Here is a 16,285-nt window from a genome sequence, read left to right as displayed (position 1 = left end):
TGCATCCTAAAACCAAACCCAAGCATAATTGGAAATGGAAATACTTATATAAATATGTGATCCAGGTTTCAGAGCATCTATCTTTTGAAATGATACCTCTTTTATAACTTACGCATATGGATGCAAGATACAGATTTCATAAAAAATCACCATGAGGTGGTAATTGTATATCTTCACCAATGGGTTCTTATACTGATTGTATTGTTGGATCTACTTGGAAACTAGGTTGGAAATAAGTTAGTAAATGGGTACGGTCACATTGAAAACCATTAGGTTTCATTTACATAGATATGAGCAATTGAAGAATAAGATATAGCACATATTTTGGAGAACAAGCACAGAAGTAATACATAGTAATCACTGAAGATTATTATATTAATGAAATGCTGTTTTAAACAATGTAAATTCAATCAGAATCATGTATTCAAGTATTATATATTAAGGCAAAAATTACAAATACATTATTATTATTTTGATGTGATATCAAATGAATCAATGAATTTTAAATAACTAATGTGTTAGACACTTAAACACTTCATTTCATCTGAATACATAGAGACAAATGGGTATGAAAATCTTCAATGGTTGCTAGTAATTTTCCATTTAATTCTTAGAAAAATTAAATACAAAGCCGATTTGCTAATTTGCTTACAATTTCATTTTACTCTATTCTGTAACGTTCTGCCATATACAAAATAAAAGATAAAATGGAAGATAGATATCAGAAAGTAAAAAACTAATTTTAAGTCTACAATCATGATTAAATAAATGCAAATCCTATGAGTAAAATGGTGTACTATGAAGACATCAACATTATACAATGGAGATGTATACATTTTTTTTTTCAGAATTAAAGCCTTTAATAAATCGTCTTTCACAAACTATAAATGGGAACTTTGGGCATCGTAGGCTTTTGATCTGACTGAACACTCCAGGATTAGCCACTACAGTGGCAAGCAGGCCAGAGGCAAGACAACAAAGACTCCAACACATTTCAATTTGTCAAGCTGTGACTGTTTGTTAACTGACCAGATTACTAAAATACCATGAGCAACACCTTAGTTCATCCTTTTTATAAGCCAGTTTATCTGATCTTCCCTGTTGCCAGCTTCTTTACCTTCTACAAAGTCAGTTATCTTTTTCTTCATTCCACCTTGTGGGGAAGATAATTTGAAGGGCCACAGGAAGTTATTTGCTTGCTTGAAACATTTCCCAACTGTATAGACCTCATGAGTTAGATCGTCCATGCAGATGATGCCAAATGTACCAAGAGATGAAACGATCAAAGAATTATCTGTCAAGGCAATCCACTTGTTATTGATTTTGCCAATAACCTCGCTTGTAGATAAGCTCATTTACTGGCTTTGGGTTGGGGTAGCCTCATGCAATGTATGGTTCCACAATCCTCAGCATGCTAACTGAAGCCTTTTTGAGCTTAAAAAACGTGCCATTGAAGATCTGTGGTAGAAGAAGAAGCTGCAATACCTTGCGGACCTTTGGGCTGACTCCCTTGATACCTCGGATTCTGATAACAAATGCAAATTTTGGTTCTGCGGGCACATAGAAGTTCCCAGCTTTCTTTATCATCCTGACCATCCGAATCTCAGACTGGTACATCTGCCTGTACTCCTTATGATATAGTGCCTTGCCTTCTCATAGATGAGCTTCCTCCTTGCCTTTCCCAGTGTCTTCAGGGCAAACTTTCCCCTCAGGAGCGTCAACTTCAACTCTGCAAAATTCTTTCCCTTTTTTCTTAAGGGTATCTGGCACAGGAAGAACCTCTTTCTTAGGCAAATGGATGGAAATAGAAAATATCATGCTGAGTGAGGTACCCCAATCACAAAAAAACTCACACAATATGTACTCACTGATAAGTGGATATTAGCCCAGAAACTTAGAATGCCCAAAATACAACTCACAGACCATTTGAAATTCAAGAAGAAGGAAAGCCAAAGTGAGGAAGCTTCAATCCTTCTTGGAAGGGGGAACAAAATACTCACAGGTAGAAATACAAAAGGTGTGGAGCAGAGACTGAAGGAAAGGCCATTCAGAGACTATTCCACCTGGGGATCCATCCCATATACAGGTGCCAAACCCAGACACTATTGTGGATGCCAACAAGTGCTTGTTGACAAGAGTCTGATAAGGCTGTCTCCTGAGAGGTTCTGCCAGAGCCTGACAAATTCAGAGGCAGACACTTGGAGCCAATCATTGTACTCAGAACAGGATCCCCAAAGGAGGAGATAGAGAAAGGACTGAAGGAACTGAGTGAGTTTTCGACTCCATAGAAAGAACAACACTATCAATCAACACCCCCAGAGTTCCCAGGGACTAAACCACCAACCAAACAGTACACATGGAGGGAACCAGAGTTCCAGCCACATATGTAGCAGGAATGGCCTTGTTGGACATCAATGGGAGGAGCGGTCTTTGGTCCTGTGAAGACTGGATGCCCTAGTGTAAGGGGATGCCAGGATGAGGGGTGAGGGAAGGGGGAAGTGGGTGGGTGAGTGGGGGGACCACCTTCATAGAAGCTGGGGGGAAGTGGGATAGGAGTTTGAGGATGGGTACCCAGAAAAGGGATAACATTTGAAATGTAAATAAAGAAAATATCCAATAAAAAAAAAGATACAATAAAAAATGAAAAAAAAAAAGAGCTTTTGGCAGAGCAGGTGTTGCAGAAAATATTAAAAAATGAACCTGCCAACTGTCCTTGGGGCAGGACCTGCGACAGCAGGAACCTTTTTAAGGGTTTCTGGCACAACTGGCAACCTTCCTTTTCTTCTCTGGAACAGCCTCCATGGTTCCAGCCGGAAAAAGAGAGAGGGAGACTTATACTTTAGTATACATATACAGATATGCCAAATACCCTAATCTTATATCATATACAAATGTAAACTCAACATTGATTTAAAAATATTCTTAAAATATCAATATAAGACTTCAACTATACAACTTTTAAGGGAAGAGAGGTGAGTGTACCACAGTGGGCTGGGTGAAGGAGAATTCAAAGTGAAGGTCTGTGGCAACCCTGTGTTTTCAGGTTCTCATTGTGCTCTCTGAAAGAAGAATGCTAAGAAAAAATATAAATATGAATGGAAGAATATGTTTAAACTCCAGAAAATAAAACCCCCTTTAAACTTGCAATTGACAAAACATGTAAAATATTTAAAATAGAATAAAACACATTCATGAAAAAGTAGTGACTTTAAATTTGAGCTTATGGACTTAATTCAATGTGAACTGTGTAGCATATATATTATTTATATATAAATCTATTGTATATATATATATAATATATATACAATATATATAATATATATTATATATATATAATATATATATATATATATATAAATTAAGTGCAGCTATAGGAAGTGTGGTGGTAGCTTCTTAACTTGTTTGAAAGTTATATAAATATCCTCCAAAAACATATATTCTGTTATTAACACTGTCAATAGGAGCACAACTTGAATTTTCAAGCAGAGTGACAGAATTTTATAAATTATGCATATATACTGCATTCTCTGGAATCATGTTTGTAATCTCTCTAGAATTAGGGGTTGCCAGAAATATAAGTTCCATAGAAAGTTAGATCCTACTGTGCCCCATAAAGCAACTATGTCGAGCCACTTATATCAAAGTGACAAATGAAAGTACCTTTCAGAGGAATCTCAGACATACTATGACTTTTATCCATGTATCTTACTGATTTTTTCCCCAGGAACTAGCCTGAGTTGAAGCCAGTACACTTTAGTTTTCTTTGCATCATGATTAATCCTACTAAAATTCAATAAAAATTAGTTAGCCCAAAGGAAATGAAATTGTTTAGAGAGTTGAAACAGCACTAACACTAACTAGGTAATTCAAGTATGGGTCACAAATATATCAGTTTGTCTTTTATCTGGACCGTTGTCTTAGTTAGGGTTTATATTGCTGTGTAGACACCATAATTGTGCCAATTCTTAGAAAGGAAAAAATTAATAGGGGCTGGCTTACAGTTCTAAGGTTCAGTCCATCATCATCATGACAGAAAGTATGAATGGCACACTGGCAGACATGATGTTAAGGAAGTTGGGAAAAGTTCTACATCTGGATCCTCAGGCAGCAGGAAGAGAGTGACAGTGGTTTGAACTCCTGAATGCTGATACACAGATGTACATTTCCTTTGTTAAGGTCAGACATACTCCAACAAGGCAACACCTGCAGTAATACCACTCCCTATGAACCTATGGGAACCATTTTCCTTCAAATCAACATAGCTGGATTATAAACATAAACTCAGTAACACCTTTTCCTTTCAGTAAGGACAAGTTTGTTGTTGTATTACATGTTGGCCCTTGATTTATGAATTTTTAACTAGATTAGAAAGCAGAGATATATTGATGCCTAGGTGAAGGGGTTGTAGATGTCATTAGCTTGGCAAAACACTGTTACATAAATTATGAGATAAATGTCTTCTTGCTTATTGGAGAAATTAAAGGTAAAGTGGCTTGACAATAGAAGAGTCCTTGTGCTCTCACTGTTCTTGCCTTCATTGGAAACACTTCTGTGTTTACATTGGCTTGTATTACATCATCTCATTGTGATTCACATGTTTTCCAGTTCTTTCCACTTACTCTGTGTTTGAGGTGGAACAACAGAGAATGAAGATGATAGTTTATCTTTAAGTTACTATCTTATCTTCTATAGAAATGAGAATTAAATCCAGACTGTTTTCTAGGCAAGTAAACAAAGCCAATAATTCTTTTCTCCATAGTAGTTACCAGGCATCATCCCAAATATATCACCTCATAAGTCTGCACAGGATTACAGACCATGAAACAAGGCTAATTCAACCTCAATCATAAAGTTGGATGTATTTCCATGACTGAATTCTACACTCAAATTTGATCCATTACTCCATCAAGATTAATGACAACTTATAACATGGGCCTAAGAATTAAATGTAGAAGCAGCAACTAAAGGCAGGCTATTTGAATGTCTGAAAGAAATAAATGACTTTTACAGAAAGAAGACCTTGTTCTTCTGAGAATAGGTTATGGCAAAACTTAGAAGATTTTGTAAATATCTAAATCATTTAATAATGTATATAAAAGGAAAACTTTCTAAGTTATATAATGAGAATTTAATTTCCTCTTTTATAAAATCAGGTGCTGTTTCAAATAGAAGGAGTTAATACTAGACTATGATACCATCTGGCTAGCTTGATTTTTGAGCTCTGACTGAGTATTTCTACAACATGACCCTAGATAAAGAGAAATAGATAAATCTGAATATTATTCTCATATGGAACTTATGGGTCCAGTTATCTCTTGTTACCCTATCCAATTCATGTATATGTTATGTTTTGGCCAATGTGATTTAAAATGTTTCTCATGTGAAGTTTATTTGGCTGCATATCTGATGAGTCTATATTTGAATGATTTTAAAGGTAATATAATTGGTTATTTATTATTTAGAATTGAGTTAGAATTTTATTTGATATTTATTTAAGTAGTCATATAATTATTTTTAAAGCATATACTTCTAAATAAATAATGAACATTGCATTTATTCTGGTAGTTCAAATAAAAAATTCTGCCAGACTGCAGGCTCATATCAACATAATCATAAGAAAAAACAATTAAAGTATGTGATGTATTTGATAAAACATAAGCTATTTTTAGATGGCATTCATAATAACCTTAGAAGATACACATAGGAGGATTGGTTAAACAGAGTTTGGATTTGGGGGATGTTATTTCATTTGTGTAATGACAACTTGAACTTCTTTTTTTTTGGTTTTTTTTTTTTTTTGGTTTTTCGAGACAGGGTTTCTCTGTGTAGCCCTGGCTGTCCTGGCACTCACTTTGTAGACCAGGCTGGCCTCGAACTCAGAAATCCGCCTGCCTCTGCCTCCCAAGTGCTGGGATTAAAGGCGTGCGCCACCACGCCCGGCTCAACTTGAACTTCTTAAAGACAGTGAAATTCATTTGGTGATATGAAATTGTAGGCTGTTCTATACTAGGCATCAGTGTTACTGCTATATTCCTAGAACTAGTTGTTATATTTAATTGCTTTCTGTTAAATAATTCATAGTTTGTCGATGCTTTCGTTACTAGATGGTATGTACCAGAGCATAATTAACAGGTGGCATAATGTTAACAAGTGACTCCAGCACTGGAGTACAGAAGCAGGGCTCTGTGGCAGTGGAGGAACCTACGCTGCTGTAGAATTAGAAAGGGGACTGCATGCATTCATTATGACTTAGAGTCATTCAAAATATGTCTGACTATTCCATGTCTCACACAGGATATGAGCAAGATGAGAAGATGCCAGGACAGTAACACTAAACTGTAGCTGAAAGAACTGCAGGAAACAGGCACCTTCAGAAGGAACTGATGTCAATAGGAAGAAAACGGAAAGAATAGCAAAGACTCAAAACCTATGTGACCGAAAAGAATAATAATGATTAAAAAACAAAACCAACAATCACAAAACCTAAAAAAAAAACCTAGATCCTAACAGAAGTAAAAAACTTTTAGAAACTATCCACTTAGCCCAGTTCTTATTAACTAACACATGCCAGGGTTTAGTAGCAATAGCATATATCCAAGGTATGTTAGAAAAAAAATTGACATATACTCTTACACTGTGAAAACTCAAGTACAGTCTGACAAAGACTGGAAATTACAGAAAATACTTAGACTAACTATAATTTTTAGGCTAAAATGATAGAAGGAGAAATTGATAATAAAAAATGAGTGAGATGGATAGAATACTGGAAACTTCTTAAGATTCTAGACATCAAACTCAAGACATTGAACATGGTACTCAAGCACTCTATTACAGAGATAAAATTCAGCCCTGGAAAGATATAAATTTTAAGCAAATTAATAAACAAACAATAAAGTCCTTGAAGAAACCAAAGGTACAGTAACTGAATTAAGTCTATCTTTAATGAGCTTATCAGTAAACACAGCATGGCTAAAGCAAACATCAATAGTTAGGTAAATACTTCAATAGAAACATCTCAAGCTGAGAAGCAAAGAAAAATAATTATAATAACAAACAGACTGCCAAGGAAGTATGTGCACATGTACCAAAAGAACTATACATAAATTGGAATGTGAGAAAAGAGCAGACTGCTAACTTAAAATATATTTGAAGTAATAATGAATGAGAAATTTTCAAAATTAATGATCGACATCAAATCAGAGGTCTATGCGGTTCACGGAACAAGATACATGGTAAACATAAAAGAAAACCACTCACTACTGTCCTTTGCAAATTTCAGAAATCCAGAGACAGATGCTAAAAATATTTCTGGTCGGCTGTAAGAAAGTGTCATTTCATGGAAATTCAACTAAAAGTGGGAGCAGAGTTTTTGTCATAAACCAAGATAGAAGTCAAACATGTAAAGCAAACAAATCAACACATTTAAAATACACCAATCTAGAATTCTGTATCCAACAAAACAATCCTCTAAGTTTTCAGATTAATAGAAAGTCTAAATTAAAAGATGAAGTAATCTATCCTGAGTGTATGTGTCGCAGAAGAAAGAGTAAACTATTTAGGAAGACAAAGCAAAAAGATACAGATCTATAACTTGGATCTCGATATAAACAATGATTGTAAATGGATTACATGATGCTATGTTTGAATGTGAACTGTTGCCCTAGTCTCAGGAACTAGTACAATTGTCCTCAGCTTTAGACACTATTTTGGGACTGAATATTTGGAAACTAGAAGCACCCTGGAGAAATTGAAACAGTTACTGGTATTGAATTCTGAGATTTTTGCCACCTGGTTCCATTTTCCTTCTGCTCCCGCTTGCTGGTTCACCACGATGTGAATTCAGAAGTTCCACTTGAACATTCCTGCAGTCATGTTCCCTGAAATGGGTAAGTTTTTCCCTCTATGCACTTTATCCACCCAAACTAAAGTCTAAATAATCATTTCTGTATCATTGTTTATATCGAGATCCAAGTTATTTGTCTATAAATGAGAAAAGTAACTAAGGTAGATTCTATATGATTTTATATTAATGTACTTCTAATTGGCTGTATCAGAATTAAAAACAGGAATAATAAATATTAGCTACAGGTAAGCAGAGTGTCATAGGAAACAAAAGAAAGGGACAGAGGAGTCATTTGTAAGGTAACTATTCAGCAGTAAGTGTAAAACTACACATGATGACTTGACTCATACTGGGTTCATGATGACTTGACTCATACTGGGTTAACACAGGAACTGGATTCAAAGGTCTTACAGGAGAGAAACTGACAAACAATACCTCAGCTTGATGATGGACATAGAGAAGAGTGATAATTAGATGAATGGTATCTTTGTTAGACATAATATTAAGAAACATAATATGAAGATGAATATTAATATTCATCTCCTAAACCTAAACCCACACTTTAGTCAATGAAAAAACATTAAGCAATTCTTAGTTGAGAAACATGAGATAATCCTCTTCATCCGTCCTATTCAAAACTGCCAAGGCCATCAGAGAAGAGGGAAGTATGAAAGCTTTGCACAGCCAAGGAGGCTAAGGAGGCTGAAAATTAATGAGCTATACAATCTTAGATGGTTGCCTGCATGGATAAAAGTGCATCAGTAAAAAGTAGAAATCTTAATGAAATGGATTTTAGTTAGTGATAACATAATTTTTTCAATAATTATTATAAAAGTGCCATTCTTGGGTCAAATATTATTAAGAAATAAAACTACATCTGAGGACATACGAATTCTATCCTGTCCTTTGCAATTTATATATCTGAAATTCTTTTCAAAAAGCAAAGATGAAGTGTACTACAATGCAAATTAAAACAATTTTTTTTTCTATTCCTCCTTGAACCCTGTCAGAGCAAAGTGGCTAACACTCCTGGTTGTCAGAGCATGAGCAAAGCACACGCCACGGCAACTGATGTTGATGGAGCAAAATGCTAGTCTATCTAGAGTGTGTTTTCAAATTTTTTATCTCCTGAAAACTATAATAATGCATACATAGGCCCAACAAAAATACCATGGCCTTCTAATAAATCCATCCAATGAAATAATAATGTCTTCTTTAGAAACCCCAGTGAGAATTTTGAGATTTTCAGAGTAGTAAGCTATTTGTGGCTGGTAGATCATTTTTTTATTTGTATACCCTATTGCTAGAATTTACCTGTTACTTTCATTACAATTCTGGTTATGGGTAATCACACTTATTAATTAATAGAATTAGCTATCAAAAACCATAAAATGCGATTGAAAGTTTTGAATGGATAGGAATATGGAGTTTAAATAGTTTTGTTTCTGAATATATGATCTGTGGTTCATGAACTTGAAAACATAACAATCCCTATCAATCTTAGGTATTACTAATAGAAATAAACCCATACTTGGATATAATAAATTGAACAAATACATAAAAAATACTGATAATGGGGCTGGTGAGGTGGCTCAGAAGGTAAGGAAATTTGCTACAAAAGTGATGACTTGAGAAAAAAATACAACTGTCTACAATGAATCAAATGTACTGCCAAAAGATAAAACATGTAGCCTGTAGCCATGGGTTTACTACAAGATACCTAAATGTGTGTATACACACACACACACACATACACACACACACACACATACACACACACACACACACACATACACTCCACTGGATGAAATTATTGAAGATTCATCTATAACACAGATATAAGATGTAAGAGGGAGTATGATATCATTTGCATCAGGAGTTATTGTATATATTTTGTTTCCTTTTCAATTGAAAATATTCTTCTCTCAGTCAAAGTATTCTGATCACAGTTTCCTTTTCATTCTCTTTTCTCAGCTCCCTACCTTCTGCCTCTCTCTGAGGTCCATTCCCTCTCTATTTCCTCCTCAGAAAGCAACAGGAATACAACAGATGACAGCTAAATGCGAGAAAAAACCAGACACAGTAAAACAAAGCAAAAATATGCATACCAAGGCTGAACAATGCAATCCAATAGTAGGAAGAGTCTCAAGCATAGAAAAAAAAATCAGAGAAACACATTAGTCCTGGGTAGAACCAAATACAACTAGAAAAATTAATGAGATGATTCCTAGTACTATTTTGCTATACTCATACACCAGTGCTTTGTCCAGTTGTCATCAAATTTCCAGCAGCAGATATATTTTGTTCTAATCACTTCAATAAATATGTAAATCTAGACAGGGATACCTGCTTCCCTCTGCTTATTGCTCTATACATTGACTCCTACCCTTCAGTATTGACATGGATAGGCAAAAAATAGAATCAGCACTGATTTTGTGTTGTTTTGTTTTTTATTACTGAAAAGGGAGTTTAACTTATCTGACTGGAGTGATTAACCTAACTAAGTATTATGAAGAATTTACTTCACTTACAGCATTTGGTATGAGAGAGTCTATTCACATCTGATAATAATGTCATGTCAATTAGGAAAAAAATGTGGAAAGTTGTATTTACCATAAGTAAAGAAAAGACTACTGTGATAAATATTTTCTGACAACTTAACATAACCTTAGGCATATATGGGAACAAAGAAACAATTGAGGAATCAATACTACCATATTGACCTGTAGATATATCGATTGTGCCATTTCTTGATTAATTATTGATTTGGGAGGCCATCAGATGCTATGGGCTGTGTCATCTAGGGCAGGTCGACTTCTGTTGTATAAGAAATCAAGATGAGAAACTCGTAGGGAATACGGCAATGGACAGTGCTCCTACATGGTTCCTGCTTCTTTTCTTGACTTCAGGTATCTCTTTTGACTTTCCTTTGTGATAGACTGTCATCTCTGAATATGTTTTAACACTTTCTTCCCACAATTGTTTTTGGTCATGATGTTTATCACAGCAAATAGAAAACAGACTAGAATAACAACTGTGGTGGTTTGAATATGCTTGGCCTATCTGAACAGCTACTATTAGGAGATGTGGCCTGGTTGAAGGAAGTGGGTCACTGTGTGCATGGACTTTGAGGACTCCAAGTGTTCAATCTCTGTGGTGGAGAAGATTCAGTCTTTTCCAAGTTGCCTTTGGAACAAGATGTAGAACTCTCAAATCCTCCAGCTCCATGCCTGGGTGCTGCCATGCTTCCTGCCATGATGATAATGGCTGAACTTCTGATCTTGTAAGCCAGACACAACTCAATGTTGCCTTTGTCATGATGTTTCTTCATAGAAATGGAAACCCTAAAACACTCACTGAGATTGCAGATGGTCCAGAGATATTTGTCTCATCCCTTCATGTTTTGATGATAGAGTGCTCTATTTATTAGATTCTTTAAAGCTATATTAGTCACTGTTCTCTAGAAGAATGGAGTTGATAAAATGAATATGTTATTATTATTATTATTATTATTATTACTAAAAGAAGCATATATTACAATAGTTTACAGAATATAACCGGGCTAGTTCACAACTCACTGTTTTGCTCCAGAGAAGCCAAATACTGAATAGTTCCAACCATGAAGTTGTGTGTTTCAGCAGTACCAATCTGTCACTGAGAGCTTGGAATATTCTTGAACAGCTACTGGACTTTGTTCCACCATGGAAGCCTGAAGAAGTTGAGTTCTGCAATTGCACCGAGGTAGATGAATTTGTCAGCTAAAGTATACAAACAAGCAAAAACCAATTTTGTACTACTACCTTTTATCTGGGTTACCACAAGAAGGTACATACTTCACTTACTGTGTCTTCCCAGTTCAAATAACATCGATGAGAAGATTGTCTAATGGATTCAGTACCATTTAATTGATGTTGGATGCAGTCAGTATGACAAACAAAATTAGCCAAAACGTATGGCCAAATGTGGCAAAGGCATTTGGCGTCCTCAGAAGCTTTTCACAAACAGAGGTCCCTCACATATTATGAAAATCACCTCAAGGACCTCATAGTCATCCCTGAGTTTTTGGCCTATTAAAAGCCCAGATTGTAAAGTTTTTGACTTTTGCATGATCCTAGTTTCTTCTATTCCCTGAATTATTATTGGCAAAACCAAAATCTTCCAATTACCCACTGCCTCCTGAAATCACTATGTTGTCTTACAGTATGACTGGTGCCTGAATTAGGTCTTGGCAAGAGCCCCCCCCCACCCACCCCAACATTGTCTAAGTGTACTGTGGCAATTGCAGCTGTTCCATCACTCTATGGTCTTATCTGGATTCACTCCTGATCCCAGATTTCCCTGGACACTGTTCAGAGAAGAGCTGACTTACAGTGATAGAGTCACAAGGAGCTGTAGGGATAAATGACAAGAGCACCAGGGTTCAAATTATGATGAGTTTACCCTGGTGCACCATTCATCAGAGATGGAATCAGCTAACTGAACCCAAGGCTGAAATCTCCAGATATATTCACATTTATACTGTCTTAACATGGGAATCATAATTTCAACGACGTATTTACTTGAACTTGATGATGGCAACTAGAAAGATTTCAAGTCCTCAGGGGGGTTCATTATAGCATGAGTTACAGTTCTATGCCATCTTTATACAGTATCAAAGCAAAGAAATTATTTAAAAATATTTAATAAGAAGAGCAATGTAATAAAAAATATGAATCTGGCCAAGAATCCACAGATAGGGTGCTCAGAGGTAACAAATGTAAGCCTAAAACAATTAATTTGCTAAAAGGACATAGTATCAAACTGCTCTCTAACTTCATATATCTATGTCAACATATTACCACAGCACAACACACTCACGAATCATGTTTCTTTCTGCAGTGACCAACAGTAGAAATTCACAACAAATCAAAATATATTGAGTGACATTCTCAGCCTTAAATGGGGTGTCTATATCACATTTCCTCCTCCATAGCCCAGAAAGCAGCATGGAAGGAGGAGCAAAGGGGAAATAAGCTTTCATTAAGGATGTGATCCCAGCCAAGGATGTTCCAGTGGATGGCTTCACCCCTGGGGTTATAAGGGAAATACAGACTGAACTCCTAGATTATCTAGAAAAAAGAGGGAAGGGTGGAGGGAGGGAGGGAAGATGAGAGAGAGAGACAGAGACAGAGAGACAGAGACAGAAAGAGACAGAAAAAGACAGAGAATGAAGAGCATAGTATGAAGATGATCTGATAGGATTTAGTCAGAGAAGCAGGTAGTGAGTTAAAAAGATCAATATACATTATATGAATTTATTAAACATTTAATAAGAGACTATATTTAAAAACAGAAATACAAAACACACATTTTCAACATCCATGGGATATGATGAGAGAGGAATGGCTGATAAATTCTGCTTCTACAAATAAACTGCATGTCTGCTACTTCTGAAATTTTATTTTATTTTTTATTATGTAATAAAATAGAAGAAATAATCTCATCAATGTGACTCAAATTCAGAATTCCTAAATCAATTGTCATGTATTTTTGTTTTAACATTATAAATAATTTATAAAATAAAAATTTACTGTACATACTGTTTTGACATTTTATATGTGGTAAATATATTTTTAGAAGTACTTTATTATCTTTAAATGTAAGTAAACAGATATTAAAAACAACTTAATATAATTATGATTATTTGTTTCCTTAGCTGAATATATACAATTTCTTGTCAAAGAAAGAAATATTCCTTTTTCCACAATCATACAATTTCTCAATAATTTATTACTATCATTCTCTTACCTTGAGGAGAAAAAGGTGGCAGATATGGCTGCTATTAAGTTTTCTAATATAGGGGTGTACCTGGAAGGCATGAAGACCAGTGTGACTACCTAATTTCTTTATACAATATCGAATAGCCAATCTCCTAGGAATAAGCAAAGGTTTTTTCTGATAAGGAAATTGTTACTATGAATCCCTTTGGGCATGATGTGCTTAGCTCAGCATTGCTTTTGTAAAATGAACTCTGAAAGTATGAATGGTTTGGTGGTTTGAATGTGCTCAGCCCAGGGAATGGCATTATTAGTGGGCGTGGTCTTGGTGAAGTAGGTGTAGCCTTGTTGGGGGAAGTATGTCTCTTTGTAGGTGTGCTTTCAGATCCTCCTCCTAGCTGCCTGAGAGAGTCAGTGTTTTCCTCAGTGACCTTCAGATCAAGATGTAGATCTCTCATCTCCTCCAGCACAGCATCATGCCTGCCTGGACACTGTCATGCTTTTCCCTTGATGATGATAAACCTCTGAACCTGTAAGCCAGCTCCAATTAAATGTTGTCCTTAATGTAATTGAGGAAAATACGTAATAAAAAAAAAAAAAGAGTTGTCTTGGTCATGGTGTCTCTTCACAGCTTTGGAAACCTTAAGACAAATGGAATATGAAATAAGCTAGAAATGTTCAATTACTAAGCAGAGATCTTTTATAGACTACATGCTTTCTGGTATGTGAAATGATCCATGTTCACTAGTTAAAAATTCTGTGGATTTTTTTGTTTGTTTGTTTTAGTCAAAGAACACATATCTGATATTCAAAGTAAGGAATTCTTCAGACCTCTCTCACTGTCCCTGCATCACTCTTTACTGATTGAAGTAATAAAAACTATTATAACAGACTGATAACTGGAAAATCATCTGAGTCTAATTTAATAATCTGATCACTTGGTTTTTATAGGACTAATTGAAGTTTAAGCCCAATTATAAAATGACTATGTCACTATTTTAAGCAATTTGCTCAATAAACTATAAATTTCAAAACAATACAGTTTGAAATTAAGCCATTTATCAGGAAAAAAGATGAGAAAAATTACTGATGCTGAAGTATTGATATATGCCATTATACACAGTTAAAATATTTCTAAAGCTGTCAGCTCTCTGCTTCATCGATCTTAACAACCTCTCATAAAAATGTTCTTGTTTTGTACATCTGCAGTTTGGAGAACAGGGAAGCAAGCTGCTGTGCAGTTTCCATGGCATCTGCCACTCACCTTGGGGACATAAGCTTGCTGCCATCCAACACCTTTGTGATACTGAAGTTTTTAACATAAATCTTCATCGTTAATAAGTAAATTCATGAAGCTTATAATTGGCAGAGTACATACAATTGGAATATATGATGTGTCAGCCAGCACCCTCAACATTGATTTCACTTAATCTTTAACCTAACATATTGTAGGTTTTACAGTAGCAGTTCTCACGTTGAGACTCCATCTGTTAATGGCAGGGAACAACATTGCTATACTGCAGGAAGCTGCCAAAAAGTGCAAGTGAATTGATATGCAGCTAACTGGAGTTCTGTGATACCCAAAGATGTTCTTTTCATGTTTCCCACTTATATTGGAAATAACCATTGAATGAAGAACTGATAGGAATCCCTAAAGATCTGTCATCCTTCAAGACAGGATAGAAACAAAACCAAATTATATCTGTAGTCAGTGATGTGTAAAGCTCTCTGTCCCATCTCTCAGAGAAGCAGGTAGGCAGTCTGACAGAGCTATTAAATTCATTAGTTCGTATCAGTGAGCTAAGTCAGGGGTGCCAAATGCTTTAGCATGCCTTACTAGTCAAGGAATCCTTTAAGTCACAGTACCTTGATTATATTAGTTACAGGGATAAACATAATCCTTCTAGGCATGCCAAAATGGAATGGTGCAGTATAAATGTCTGAATTCAAAAGTAATTTATGTCCTGGAAAATTTTTAAAAGAAGCAGGAGAAAAATGTGGTGAAGAAGAGCGAGGAGGAGGAGCAAGAGGACAAGGACGAGGAGGAGGACTAGGATGAGGGTGAGGAAACAGAGGGGCAGGACATCTATACAGAGATTAATTGAGGTAGTGATTTTTGAAAAATATGTCATTAAACTTATCACTAGTCAATTGTGTGCCAGAAAATCGTTGGGTACAGCAAACACAAACTGAAGTTTTAGCCAACAATGAACATATCAGTAAATTGTTGATAAAAATATTTCAATCATAATGCAAGAGTAATTTTGAAATATAGAAAGAAAGATAATATGACTATTCATGACAAGAAAAAGAGGTCATCATTTTCATGGAGGTCAATAAACAAAAACCCATCTAAATATATGTACAACTTATTGGCGTTTGTCTTAGTCAGGGTTTCTATTCCTACACAAACATCATGACCAAGAAGCAAGTTGGGGAGGAAAGAGTTTATTTGGCTTACACTTCCATACTGCTGTTCATCACCAAAGGAAGTCAGGACTGGAACTCAAGCAGGTCAGGAAGCAGGAGCTGATGCAGAGACCATGGAGAGATGCTCTTTACTGGCTTGCTTGCTCTGGCTTGCTCAGCCTGCTCTCTTATAGAACCCAAGACTACCAGCCCAGAGATGGTCCTACCCACAAAGGGCCTTTGATCATTAGTTGAGAAAATGCTTTACAGTTCGATC

The 16,285-nt window shown here is 35.6% G+C and overlaps 1 pseudogene; it reads right to left on the bottom strand.

Annotated features, from left to right (window-relative positions):
- Positions 1–1,058: 1,058 nt before the first annotated feature.
- Positions 1,059–2,802, bottom strand: LOC110309893 (annotated as a pseudogene).
- Positions 2,803–16,285: the final 13,483 nt, after the last annotated feature.

Source organism: Mus caroli, chromosome 14 (assembly GCF_900094665.2).
Source record: "Mus caroli chromosome 14, CAROLI_EIJ_v1.1, whole genome shotgun sequence".
NCBI lineage: Eukaryota > Metazoa > Chordata > Mammalia > Rodentia > Muridae > Mus > Mus caroli.
The sequence above is the reverse complement of the archived record's forward strand: the minus strand, read 5'-3'. Positions and strand labels throughout refer to the sequence as shown.